Source organism: Ursus maritimus, unplaced genomic scaffold, assembly GCF_017311325.1.
Source record: "Ursus maritimus isolate PB19 unplaced genomic scaffold, ASM1731132v1 scaffold_28, whole genome shotgun sequence".
NCBI lineage: Eukaryota > Metazoa > Chordata > Mammalia > Carnivora > Ursidae > Ursus > Ursus maritimus.
The window spans coordinates 33,982,787-33,994,538 of NW_024425341.1; the positions used below are offsets into that span (position 1 = coordinate 33,982,787).

Below are 11,752 nucleotides of genomic sequence, written 5' to 3' on the forward strand. Positions count from 1 at the left end.
GTCCTGATCACTAGCCTCTAGCATGACCCTCGACCGGCGGCAATGTAGAGGCAGGAGTAATAGTTTCCATTTAGTGAGCCCGCCTTGTTCATCCCGACTGTAATCAAAGAATGCATCACTCCTTAGCAGGGTCCAGGAGATCCAAAGAGGGTTTGAGTAAGATACTGAAGGCATCAGGTCCTTCAATCCAGAGCCAGAGTTGTAGAACACCAGGGGACATCATCCATAGAATGGGTGTCATCTAATGCAATGAATGATGTCCCTTGGAGTTGTGGAACAAGGTGGCCCTTTTTGGAATCCCTGGAATTGCTATATGAGTAAACTTATTTTAAAAATCTTACTTTAGGGAAGCTTGGGTGACTCAGTCGGTTAAGTGTCTGCCTTTGGCTCAGGTCATGATCTGGGAGTCCTGGGATGGAGCCCTGCCTCAGGAGTCCCTGCTCTGTGGGGAGTCTGTTTCTCCCTCTTCCTCTGCACCTCCCCCCAACCCCCCAGCTCGTGCTCTCTCTCTTTTTCAAATAAATCTTTAATTAAAAAAAACCTACTTTAAGAAAGTAATTTGAAATCCATATTAGTGGTTCTATGAAGCATGGGTAGCATATAAATTCTGACTGTTCTTGGGAGTAGCATGTGTTCAGGTTACTTGACCACGCTGGGGGCACTATTTATACATACTTGGTCATGAGTTACTTTGTCCAATACGTTCTTCTCTAGGAAGAATTATTTTAAGACAAGAGCCTAAAATCAAATCATATCAAGTGAAGCAAAGCTACTCGGGTTATGTTAAGGATTTTTTTTTTCTCTATTCACAAAGCTTGGGGGCAATTCAGGAATTAGGCAGATGAATTATGTCAGCTCAGGTATGGAATAACACTGAGAGTCTGCTCCGTGTTCTCTCCTACAGACAGGTGATCGCCCTGAATTTCCAGGTTTGCTTCTGCACATTCGATGTAAGCTCCCCTCCATCCCTCTCTCGGTTTCCCTTTGATCTGTTTCTTTGCTCCATTAATTCTCTTCTGGTTGTTACCTTCGCTGAAGTGAGCCCACATAAATCAAAGGTTTGAAGGGTTTTACTTTCTAAGACCACGGACAATAGTACGTACTTCAGAAGTTGGACAGCCCATGCATTCCAGTGTGATGTTGGTTCCGGGAGAATAGTGAGAGAGGCAATGCTGACCCCTTTTGATCTCTGTCAGTAGAAAGCAGGAGGGGAAAGACCGGTACAAAAAAATAATATAAGATTAGCTCAGTCAACTTTGTTCCCATCCAATGGACCTATGAATTTTGTGTAGACTTTGGTGGCTTTTTAGAATTTAAAATTCTATCCCTTATTGTAAGGGAATCCATGTCATCATACACCACAGCAAAGCTTTCCCACTGAGCCTTGACCTACAACAGACAAACTAGAATAACATTAACAACATATTGTTTTCTTTTGCCGCTATGAAAACATTACCACAATTATGGCGGCTTAACCAATACAAATCTGTAGGTTAGAAGTCCAACGCCGGTCTCCAGGGGCTCAAATCAAGTAGCTGGCAGTTCTGCGTTCCCTTCTGCGGGTCTGAGGAAGAATCTGTTTGCTTGCCTTTTCCAGCTTCCATGGGCTGCTTGTAGTCCTAGCTCCTTCCTTACCCTCTTCCTCCATCTACAAAGCTAGAAATGATGGGTTGAGTCCTCAAATGGCATGACCTTGACCCTGCTTCAGCTGTCACATCTTTTTTTCTGCCCCTGACATCTCCACCTACTCTTTCACTTTTTTGGCCTCCCTTTCCCACTTATAGGGACCCATGTGATTACATTAGGTCCACATAGATAATCTCCATATTTTAAGATCATCTGAGGAGTTGATCATCTGATCGACTTTTTAAATTCCATGTGCAACCTTCATTCTCCTTTGCCATGTAATGTAACATATTCATAGATTCCAGGGATTAGGACATGGTTCCCTGGGGGTCCATTATTCTGCATACCATATAGAGATTCGAATTCACCACCGCCACCATTTATCTTAAGAATGTTGGCCTTCTAACTTCATAAATGACAAGTGTTGACTGCCTTGCTGCTGAGCAAGATGCAGACTGGAAAGTGGTACAGCTTAAAAATGAATCCCACAGCACAGCTCGATAAATTGATGTAATTAAGATGGATATCCTTACTTTAAACAATGTCTGATCACAAGTAGTTTCTTTGTCATTTAATCCTCAAAATCTAATAAGGGAACCTCTTTCTACTCCAAGTTTCCTTAAATAAGAATGCCTTTCTCTTAAGGGTCAGATAATAGAAGTACAATTATAGCTACAATGGCAAACAAACTGTTGACAGGTTTTCCAGACTTCTCTGGGGGCTAGCAGGATTGCGTCTTTGCCATAACGAGGCTGGCGGGAGTGGCAAGCGTGATAGAGTAGGTGCTCTGCGCCCTGCCTTCCTGTACTTACTCTCACTGATCCCACAAATGTCAAATGTCGGCTTCTCATTGCTGAGCAAGATCCCTCTTATTTTTTTTTTAGAGATTTACTTATTTATTTTAGACAGGGAGTGAGGGGGGGCAGAGGGAGAGGGAGACAAGCTGACTCCCTGCTAAGTGGGGAGCCCAACGTGGGGCTTGATCCCAGGATCCTGGGATTGTGACCTGAGCTGAAATCAAGAGTCATCTAGATGTTTAACCAGCGTAGCTACCCAGGTGCCCCTCTCTTAATTTTTTTTCTAAGATTTTATTTTTAAGTAACCTCTACACCCAACGTGAGCCTCGAACTCACAACTCTGAGATAGAGTCTCAAGTTTCAGTGACTCCAGCCAGGTGCCCCAGATACATCTTAAATCTATGCTTTCAAGTATAGCTGAACAGATAGCCAAAGGGCATCCATAATTATTAAAACACATGCTTGGGCGTTCTTTGTAGCCATAATGGTTAAATACATGCTAGGCATTTGAAAAATCACATTGGCTGACTTCAAATATCTGACATTTCACAGCAAGTATCCTAAGGAGGTGAAACGGAGGAACATGTCATGAGGAACATGACAGCACGTGTTTTGCTCCAGATAACATGTATACTTCTGAAATCAGAGTTATGTGGTGGGTTGGTTTGTTTGTTTTATTTTGTTTTTTTTTACAGCAAATTTACAAAACACAAATTCTACGTGCTTCAAAGAAAGAGTATCTTTATTTGGAAAGAATATCTGTATGTGATTTTAGGCCACCTCTTTTGGAATTGCCTTTTGTTCCAGAAGCATATTCTTTGGAATTGCCTCAGTGATTGAGTGGTAGAAAATATTTGTATTTTGTGGATAGATTTGATTTTTCCTTTTTTGCGTGGGGGGTGGGTGTTTAGGATACAAAATGCACTTATCCGATGGGGCCTCAAATTAACTCATTGGTTTTGATGACTTACAAGTCTCCACTTAAGGGCTCTTGTGTCATTTGTCAACTGGCTTAACAAAAAGTTGTCCAATCTTACCATTTCTTGAGTGCCTATATCAGTTAGGGTTCTTTTGTTTAAAACTACAGAAATTAACTCTAAAATGGCAAAACAAAAATTAGTGAAAGATCACTCATTGAAACAAAGGACAAGTCAAACCACTAAGAATGTAGGCAGCAGATACGTACAAGAGACTTATTTTAGACCTAAAGACACCTATTGATTGGAAGTGAAAGGGATGGAGGGACGCCTGGGTGGCTCATTTGGTTAAACATGTGCCTTCAGCTCGGGGCATGATCCCAGGGTCTGGGGATCCAGTCCTGCATCGGACTCCTTGCTCAGCAGGGAGCCTGCTTCTCCCTCTGCCCGCTGCTCCCCCTGCTTGTGCTCTCTCTCTCTCTCACAGATAAATAAATAAAATCTTTTAAAAAGGGGGGAGGGGATGAAAACCTCTATCATGCAAATGGATGTCAAAAGAAAGCCAGAGTAGTAATACTTATTTCAGACAAAATAGATTTTAAAACAAAAACTAACAAGAGACAGAGAGAAGGACACTATATAATAATTAAGGGGACAATCCAACAAGAAGATATAACAATTGTAACTATTTATGCACCCACTATGGAAGCACCCAAATACATAAAACAGTAACAGACATAAAGGAACTACTCGGCAGGGGACTTTAACACCCCACTTATATCAGTGGATAGGTCATCGTAACAGAACATCAACCAGGAAACAAAGACGTTGAGTGACACACTGGAACAGAGGGATTTAATGTTTATTCAGAACATCGCATCCTAAAAACATCAAAATACACATTCTATTCAAGTGCACATGGAACATTCTGCAGAATAGATCACATACGAGGGCCACAAAATAAGTCTCAACAAATTCAAAAACATCGAAGTCATACCATATATCTTTTCAGACCAGGACCTATGAAACTAGTAGTCAGTTTCCAGAAAAAATCTGGAAAGACCACAAATACATGAAAGTTAAATAACATGCTACTACACAATGAATGGGTCAACCAGGAAATAAAAGGAAAAATAAATAGTCCCAAGAGCTGCCCGCCGACTCACCTGCCGGACCCCCTCGCCCCCTATGCTCTCCCTCCGCCCCCGGCTGGCCGCCATCATGGAGCCCCAGCAGCTCCAGCTCTCACCCTCAAGGGGCTTAGCCCGGCGGACAAGGAGAACATGCCCCCCGCCCTCAGCGGGCCCGCGTGCTGGCCAGCAAGACCACCAGCACGATCTTCCAGGAGCCCACCCAGCCAAAAACTAAGGTACTTGCCCCCAGCCTGCAGGACGAGCCCCCACTGAGAGAAAACCCTCATGGCTTCGTCATCTTCCCTGCCGAGGACCACGATCTTTGGCAGATGGATAAGAAAGCTGAGGCCTCCTTTTGGACAGCTGAAGAGGTGGATCTTTCCAAGGACATTCGGCGCTGGGAATCCCTGAAGCCTGAGGGCTATTTTATATGCCATGTTCTGGCTTTCTCTGCGGCAAGTGATGGCATAGTAAATGAAAACTTGGTGGAGCGGTTTAGCCAAGAAGTTCAGATCACAGAAGCCCGCTGTTTCTATGGCTTCCAAATTGCCACGGACAACATACATCTCAGCATGGATGCGATGTGCAGTCTCCTCACCGACAAACATTCCAAAGAAGGGGAATTTCTCTTCAATGCCATTGACACGATGCCTTGTGGGAAGAAGGAGGCAGATTGGGCCTCGCATTGGATTGGGGACAAAGAGGCTACCAATGGGGAACGGGTTGTGGCCTTGCTGCTGTGGAAGAGATCTCCTTTTCTGGTTTTTCTGTGTCGTCATTCTGGCTCAAGAAATGCCTGGCCTCACATTTTCCCAGGTATTTATTAGCAGAGATGAAGGTTCATACTGTGACTTTGCCTGCCTGATGTCCAAACACCTGGTCCATGAACCCTCGGAGCTGAGAGTGAAGGAAATAATTATCAATGCTGTTAGGATAGAACAAGAGTTCCTCCCGGAGGCCTTGCCCGGGAATCTCGTTGGGATGAATTGCATGTTAATAAAGCACTATATTGAATTTGTGGCAGACCGACTTATGTGGGAGCGAGGTTTTAGCAAGAGTCGAAAATCCATCTGACTTTAAGAAGAATATTTTCACTGCAAGGGAAGACTAACTTCTTTGAAAAGAGAGGAGGTGGGTCTCAGAGGATGACAGTGATGTCAAGTCCAACAGAGAATTCTTTTAGCTTGGATGCTGACTTCTAAGTGAATGAAGATGTGCTCTTATTTTGCTGATTTTTTTTCCCTCTTTCTCATAAAAAAAAAAAAATCAGCTACTTGAAGTGTATCAAACCAGCCACACCGTGAATTACCCGTAATGTTCTTTAATAGCATCGTGAAACCTGTGTAGCTACCTGGTAAGCAAGCCTGTGGTTAGTGATGCTAGTCGGCTCACCCAGAAAGAAGCAGAGACGGAAGCCACTCGGATTCTTAGGAGAGATGTTGGCCGTGTTTGGCTTTTTCAGGCAGGCTGGCTGTGCATGACTTCACCGTGGCAGTCAGGGCTCAAAGTGGGGGGGCTCTGGCGTGAGTCTGATCCGGCAGGATTAATCCGTCAGTTACTCCAAGGCCCTTGGGAGGGTCGGCCTCGGTGCTTCAAAGCAGATTTTAAAGTTTACTTATTGATTTGTATACAGAGCCGGCACTTTACACACACATAAACAGTTTGTACAGTTGAATTAAAGGCCCGATTTAACCTAATTTGGTTTCTAGCCCAAATGCAAAGCCTTCTATTGACCACGAATGGGAGCCGGTTTGGAATTTACTAGGTGACCAAAGTCTGTCAAACCTGTGCAGATCAAACACGTTATTTCTATTCTTTATTTTCTAGAATGAATGGATGTGCTCTTTAATCAACTTTCAAGTCAGTCCTGCTGACTTTAGCCAATACCCAGGTATTAGTCAGTTGGTGCCACAAAGAGGACAGGTAGTGTTTTGTATTTTGGAGGCCGGGTTGAGTATCGTGGGATGAGAGTGAGGAGAAAGGAGCTTCTGAACTGGAGCTTGAATTGTGATGCAGGCTGTCTGCTGGTCACCTGGGGGCGTGCGAGGGGCAGCGTCCTTTTATTTCTCAAATTGTATTTTCCCCAACTTCGACTTCCTTTTTTTTTTTTAAGATTTTATTTATTTATTCGACAGAGATAGAGACAGCCAGCGAGAGAGGGAACACAAGCAGGGGGAGAGGGAGAGGAAGAAGCAGGCTCATAGCAGAGGAGCCTGATGTGGGGCTCGATTCCAGAACCGTGGGATCGCGCCCTGAGCCAAAGGCAGACACTTAATGACTGCGCCACTCAGGCGCCCCCAGCTTCGACTTCTTATGAAAGATCCTTAGATCCTTAGCTGTAGGATCCGAGACGATATTGTAAATCGATTTTCCGATCATCCTTGCACGAAATGCCCCACTGAGGATCTTGCTCCAATTAAGTGGCACAACCAGGACTGAAGTTGGCTCCCTGAAAAGTTGAGCACGTATTCTGATTTGGTTGAATTTGTAAGTAGGTACCGTTGACCTCATCCATTTGTATTTACTACATGTTTTTTAGATTAGAAATTTTTTTTTTACTGTGTATGTCCTTTTATATCTGTGGTTCATATTTTGAAATAATTGCCCAGTTAGTGTGGTCATGACTGAAACAGAGTTCAGTGCGGTTCCTTTAAGCATTTGCCTCAATCTGAGCATCACCTTGTTGGATTCCTGAACTTCAGGAGAAAACTCAAGTTGCATGAGCTGTATGAATACATGTTCTATTCACAACGTAATTTTAGAATGAAGCATCAAATAATACACTTAATAGGGCTAGTTTGAATTGACCTGCCTTTGTGTTACCCCCGCCTTCTCCCTACCCCCCTCCCCCCGCAAAAAAACCCAGCCAGGACATTACATGGAAGGTGGTGGACGATACACACTGATCCTTTGGCTGCATTTGTTAACCTGGTGTATTGTGTTGGCTGATCACTGGCCTGTTCTATCGTCAGTTTTCTTCATTTATCGTGTAAGTTGTCAAATAATCAATTTTAAAAGTTTCTGTAAAAGGAGATTTCTATCTTTTAAATGATTGTTACCTAAAGTCAATCCAGATTATGTGGTTCTCACACTTGTGCAACACAAAAGTGAATAAAAGTTTTTGTCTCATGAAAAAAAAGAAAAGAAAAAAGAAATAAGTATATGGAAACAAATGAAAATGAAAATACAACGGTCCAAAACCTCTGGGATACAGCAAAGTCAGTCCTGAGAGAGAAGTATATAGCAATACAGGCCTTCCTCAAGAAGCAAGAAATATCTCAAACAACCTAACCTTACACCTAATGGAGCTAGAAAAAAAAAAAAAAACAACAAACAGAACCTAAAACCAGCGAAAGGAAGGAAATAATAAAGATTAGAGCACATATAAATGATAAACAAACTAAAAAAAAAAAATAGATCAATGAAACCAGGAACTGGTGCTTTGAAAAAAATCACTAAAATTGATAAACCTCTAGCCAGATTTATCAAGAAAAAAAGAGGACTCAAAACTTCAAATGAGAGAGGAGACATAACCAACACCACAGAAATACAATCATAAAAGAATATTATGGGAGGGCGCCTGGCTAGCTCAGTCAGTGGAGTGTGCAACTCTTGACCTTGGGGTTGTGCATTCGAGCCCCATGTTGGGTGTAGAGATTACTTAAAAATAAAATCTTTAAAAAAATATTATGAGAAACTATATGCCAACAAATGGGACAGCTTAAAAGAAATGGACAAATTCCTAGAAACGCATAAACTACCAAAACTGAAACAGGAAGAAATAGAAAATCTGAACAGACTAACAACCAGCAAAGAAATTGAGTCGGTAATCAAGAAACTCCCAACAAACGAAAGTCCAGGACCAGATGGCTTTATAGGCAAGTTCTCCCAAACACTTAGAGAATTAATACCTATTTTTCCTAAACTATTCCAAAAAATAGAGAAGAAAGGAAAACTTCCAAATTCATTCTATGAAGCCAGCATTATCCTGCTACAAAAACCAGATAAAGACACCACTAAAAAGGAATGCCAGGCCAATATCCCTGATGAACATAGATACAAAACTCTCAACAAAATACTAGCAAACTGAATTCAATGATACATTACAAAAATCATTCCCTGTGGGCAACCCTTTTGGGTCTCCTCCCTCTTTGGGAGCTTTGTACTATAGCTCAACAACTTTACTATCCCTCAATAAACTTTGCTTGGCTGCCCACCAAAACAAAACATAACAAAAACAAAAAACAAAACAAAACAAAAACCCAAAAATCATTCACCACAATTAAGCGGAATTTATTCCTGGGATGCAAGTGTGGTTCAATATTCACAAATCAATGTCATACGTCACTTCAATAAGAGAAAGGATAAGAACCATACGATCATGTCAATAGATGCAGAAAAAGTACAACATCCATTCATGATAAAAACCCTCAAAAGGGGCGCCTGGGTGGCTCAGTGGTTAAGCATCTGCCTTCGGCTCAGGGTGTGATCCCAGGGTCCTGGGATCGAGCCCCGCATCGGGCTCCCTGCTTCACTGGGAGCCTGCTTCTTCCTCTCCCACTCCCCTTGTGTTCCCTCTCTTGCTGGCTGTCTCTCTCTCTGTCAAATAAATAAAAAAATAAAAAATAAACAACCTCAACAAGGTAGGTTTAGAGGGAACATACCTCAACATAATAAAGGCCATATATGAAAAACCCACAGCTCACATCATCCTTAATGGGGGAAAACTGAGAACTTTTACCCTAAGATCAGGAACAAGACAAGGGTGTCTATCCTCGCCACATTTGTTCAACATAGTACTGGAAGTCCTAGCCACAGGAGTCACAACAAAGAGAAATAAAAGACATCCAAATCAGTAAGGAAGAAGTAAAACTTTCACTGTTTGCAGATGACATGATGCTATATATAGAAAACCCCAAAGAGGGGCACCGGAGGCTCAGTCAGTTCAGTGTCTGCCTTCGGCTTGGGTCATGATACGGGGGTCCTGGGATCGAACCCCGCATGGGGCTCCCTTCTCAGTGGGGAGTCTGCTTCTCTCTCTCCCTCTGCTCTTCCCCTCTGCTCGTTCTCTCTCTCTAAAATAAATAAAATCTTTAAAAAAAAAAGAAAACCCAAAGGACTCCACCAAAAAACTGCTAGAACTAATAAACAAATTCAGTAAGGTTGCAGGATACAAAATCAATGTGCAGAAATCTGCTGCATTTCTATTCATCGATACTGAAGCAGCAAAAGGAAAAATTAACAATCTCATGTACACTTGTACCCAGTATAATAAGATACCTAGGAATAAACCTAACCAAAGAGATGAAAGACCTGTATTCTGAAAACTATAAAACACTGTTGAAAGAAATTGAGGATGACATTCATGGAAAGACATTCCAGCTCATGGATTGGAAGAACAAATATTGTTAAATGTCTATACTGCCCAAAGCAATCTATGCATTTAATGCAATCCCTATCAAAATACCAACAGTATTTTTCACAGAACTAAAACAAACCATCCTAAAGTTTGTATGGAAACACAAAAGACCTTGAATAGCCAAAGCAATCTTGATAAAGAAAAGCAAAGCTGGAGGCACAATTCCAGGTTTCAACTTATATTACAAAGCTGTAGTCATCAAAACAGTATGGCACTGGCACAAACATAGACACATAGATCAATAGAACAGGATAGAAAATCCACAAGTAAACCCACAATTATGCGGCCAATTAATCTTTGACAAAACAGGAAAGAATATGCAATGGGGAAAGGACAGTCTCTTCAACAAATGGTGCTGGGAAAACTGGACAGCCATATGCAAAAGAATGAAACTGGACCATTTTCTTACACCATTCACAAAGATAAACTCAAAATGGATTAAGGATCTAAATGTGAGACTGGAAATCATAAAAATCCTAGAAGAGAACACGAGCAGTAACTTCTTTGACATTGGCCATAACAACTTCTAGATATGTCTCCTGAGGCAAGGGAAATGAAAGCAAAAATAAACTGTTGGGACTTCATCAAGATAAAAAGCTTCCGCACAGCAAAGGAAATAATCAACAAAACTAAAAGGCAACCTATGGAATGGGACAAGATATTTGCAAATGACATATCCAAAAAAGAGTTAGAATCCAAATATATAAAGAACTTATAAAACTTAATACCCGAAACCCAAAACATCCAGTTAAAAAATAGGCAGAAGACATGAACAGACATTTCCCCAAAGAAGACATCTAGATGGCCAACAGACACACGAGAAGATGGTCATTATCACTCACCATCAGGGAGATGCAAATCAACACTACAATGAGACAGCACCTTCCACCTGTCAGAGTGGCCAAAATCAATAGCACAAGAAACGACAGGTGTCGGGCAGGATGTGGAGAAAAAGGAACCCTCGTGCACTGTCGGTGGGAATGCAAACTGGTGCAGCCACTGTAGAAAACAGTATGGAACTTCATCAAAAAGTTAAAAATAGAGGGGCGCCAGGGTGGCTCAGTTGGTTGAGGGTCTGACTCTTGGTTTTAGTTCAGGTCATGATCTCAGGGTTGTGGGATCAAACCCCACATCAGGCTCCGTGCTCAGCAGAGAGTGTACTTGGGGGTTATCTCCCTCTGCCCCTCCCCTCACTCATGTGCTCTCACACATGCACTCTCTCTCTAGGATAAATAAATAAATGTTCTTTTAAAAAAAGTGAAAAATAGAACTACCTTATGATTGCACTACTGGGTTTACCCAAAGAATAAGAACACTAATTCAAAGGATATGTGTACCCCTATGTTTATAGCAGCATTACTTACCATAGCCGAGATACAGAAGCAGCCCAAGTGTCCATCAGTAGATGAATGGATAAAGAAGATGTGGTACGTATGTATGTGTGTATATATATACCCACACACAAGGGAATATTATTCAGTCATAAAAATAATGAAATCTTGCCATTTGCAATGACATGGATGAAGCTAGAGTGTATTATGCTAAGTGAAATAAGTCTGTCAGAGAAAGACAAAATAACGTATGATTTCACTCATATGTGAAATTTAAGAAATAAAACAACAGAGACAATCAAGAAACAGTGTCTTGGGCACCTGGCTGGCTCAGTTGGTAGAGTATGGGACTCTCGATCTCAGAGTCATGAGTTCGAGCCCCACATTGGGTGTGGAGCCTACTGAAAAGAAAAGAAAGAAAAGAAAAGAAAAAAGAAAAGAAAAGAGAAAGAAAAGGAAAGGAAAGGAAAGGAAAAGAGTCTTGGATGTGTGCAGAAGTCCTTATAGTCCAGGGCCTGTTTCCCTTTAG

At 41.9% G+C, this 11,752-nt stretch overlaps 1 pseudogene; it reads left to right on the forward strand.

Moving 5' to 3' along the window:
* The first annotated feature begins 4,242 nt into the window (after positions 1 to 4,242).
* LOC103679711 lies at positions 4,243 to 6,550 on the forward strand (annotated as a pseudogene).
* The last annotated feature ends 5,202 nt before the right edge of the window (positions 6,551 to 11,752 follow it).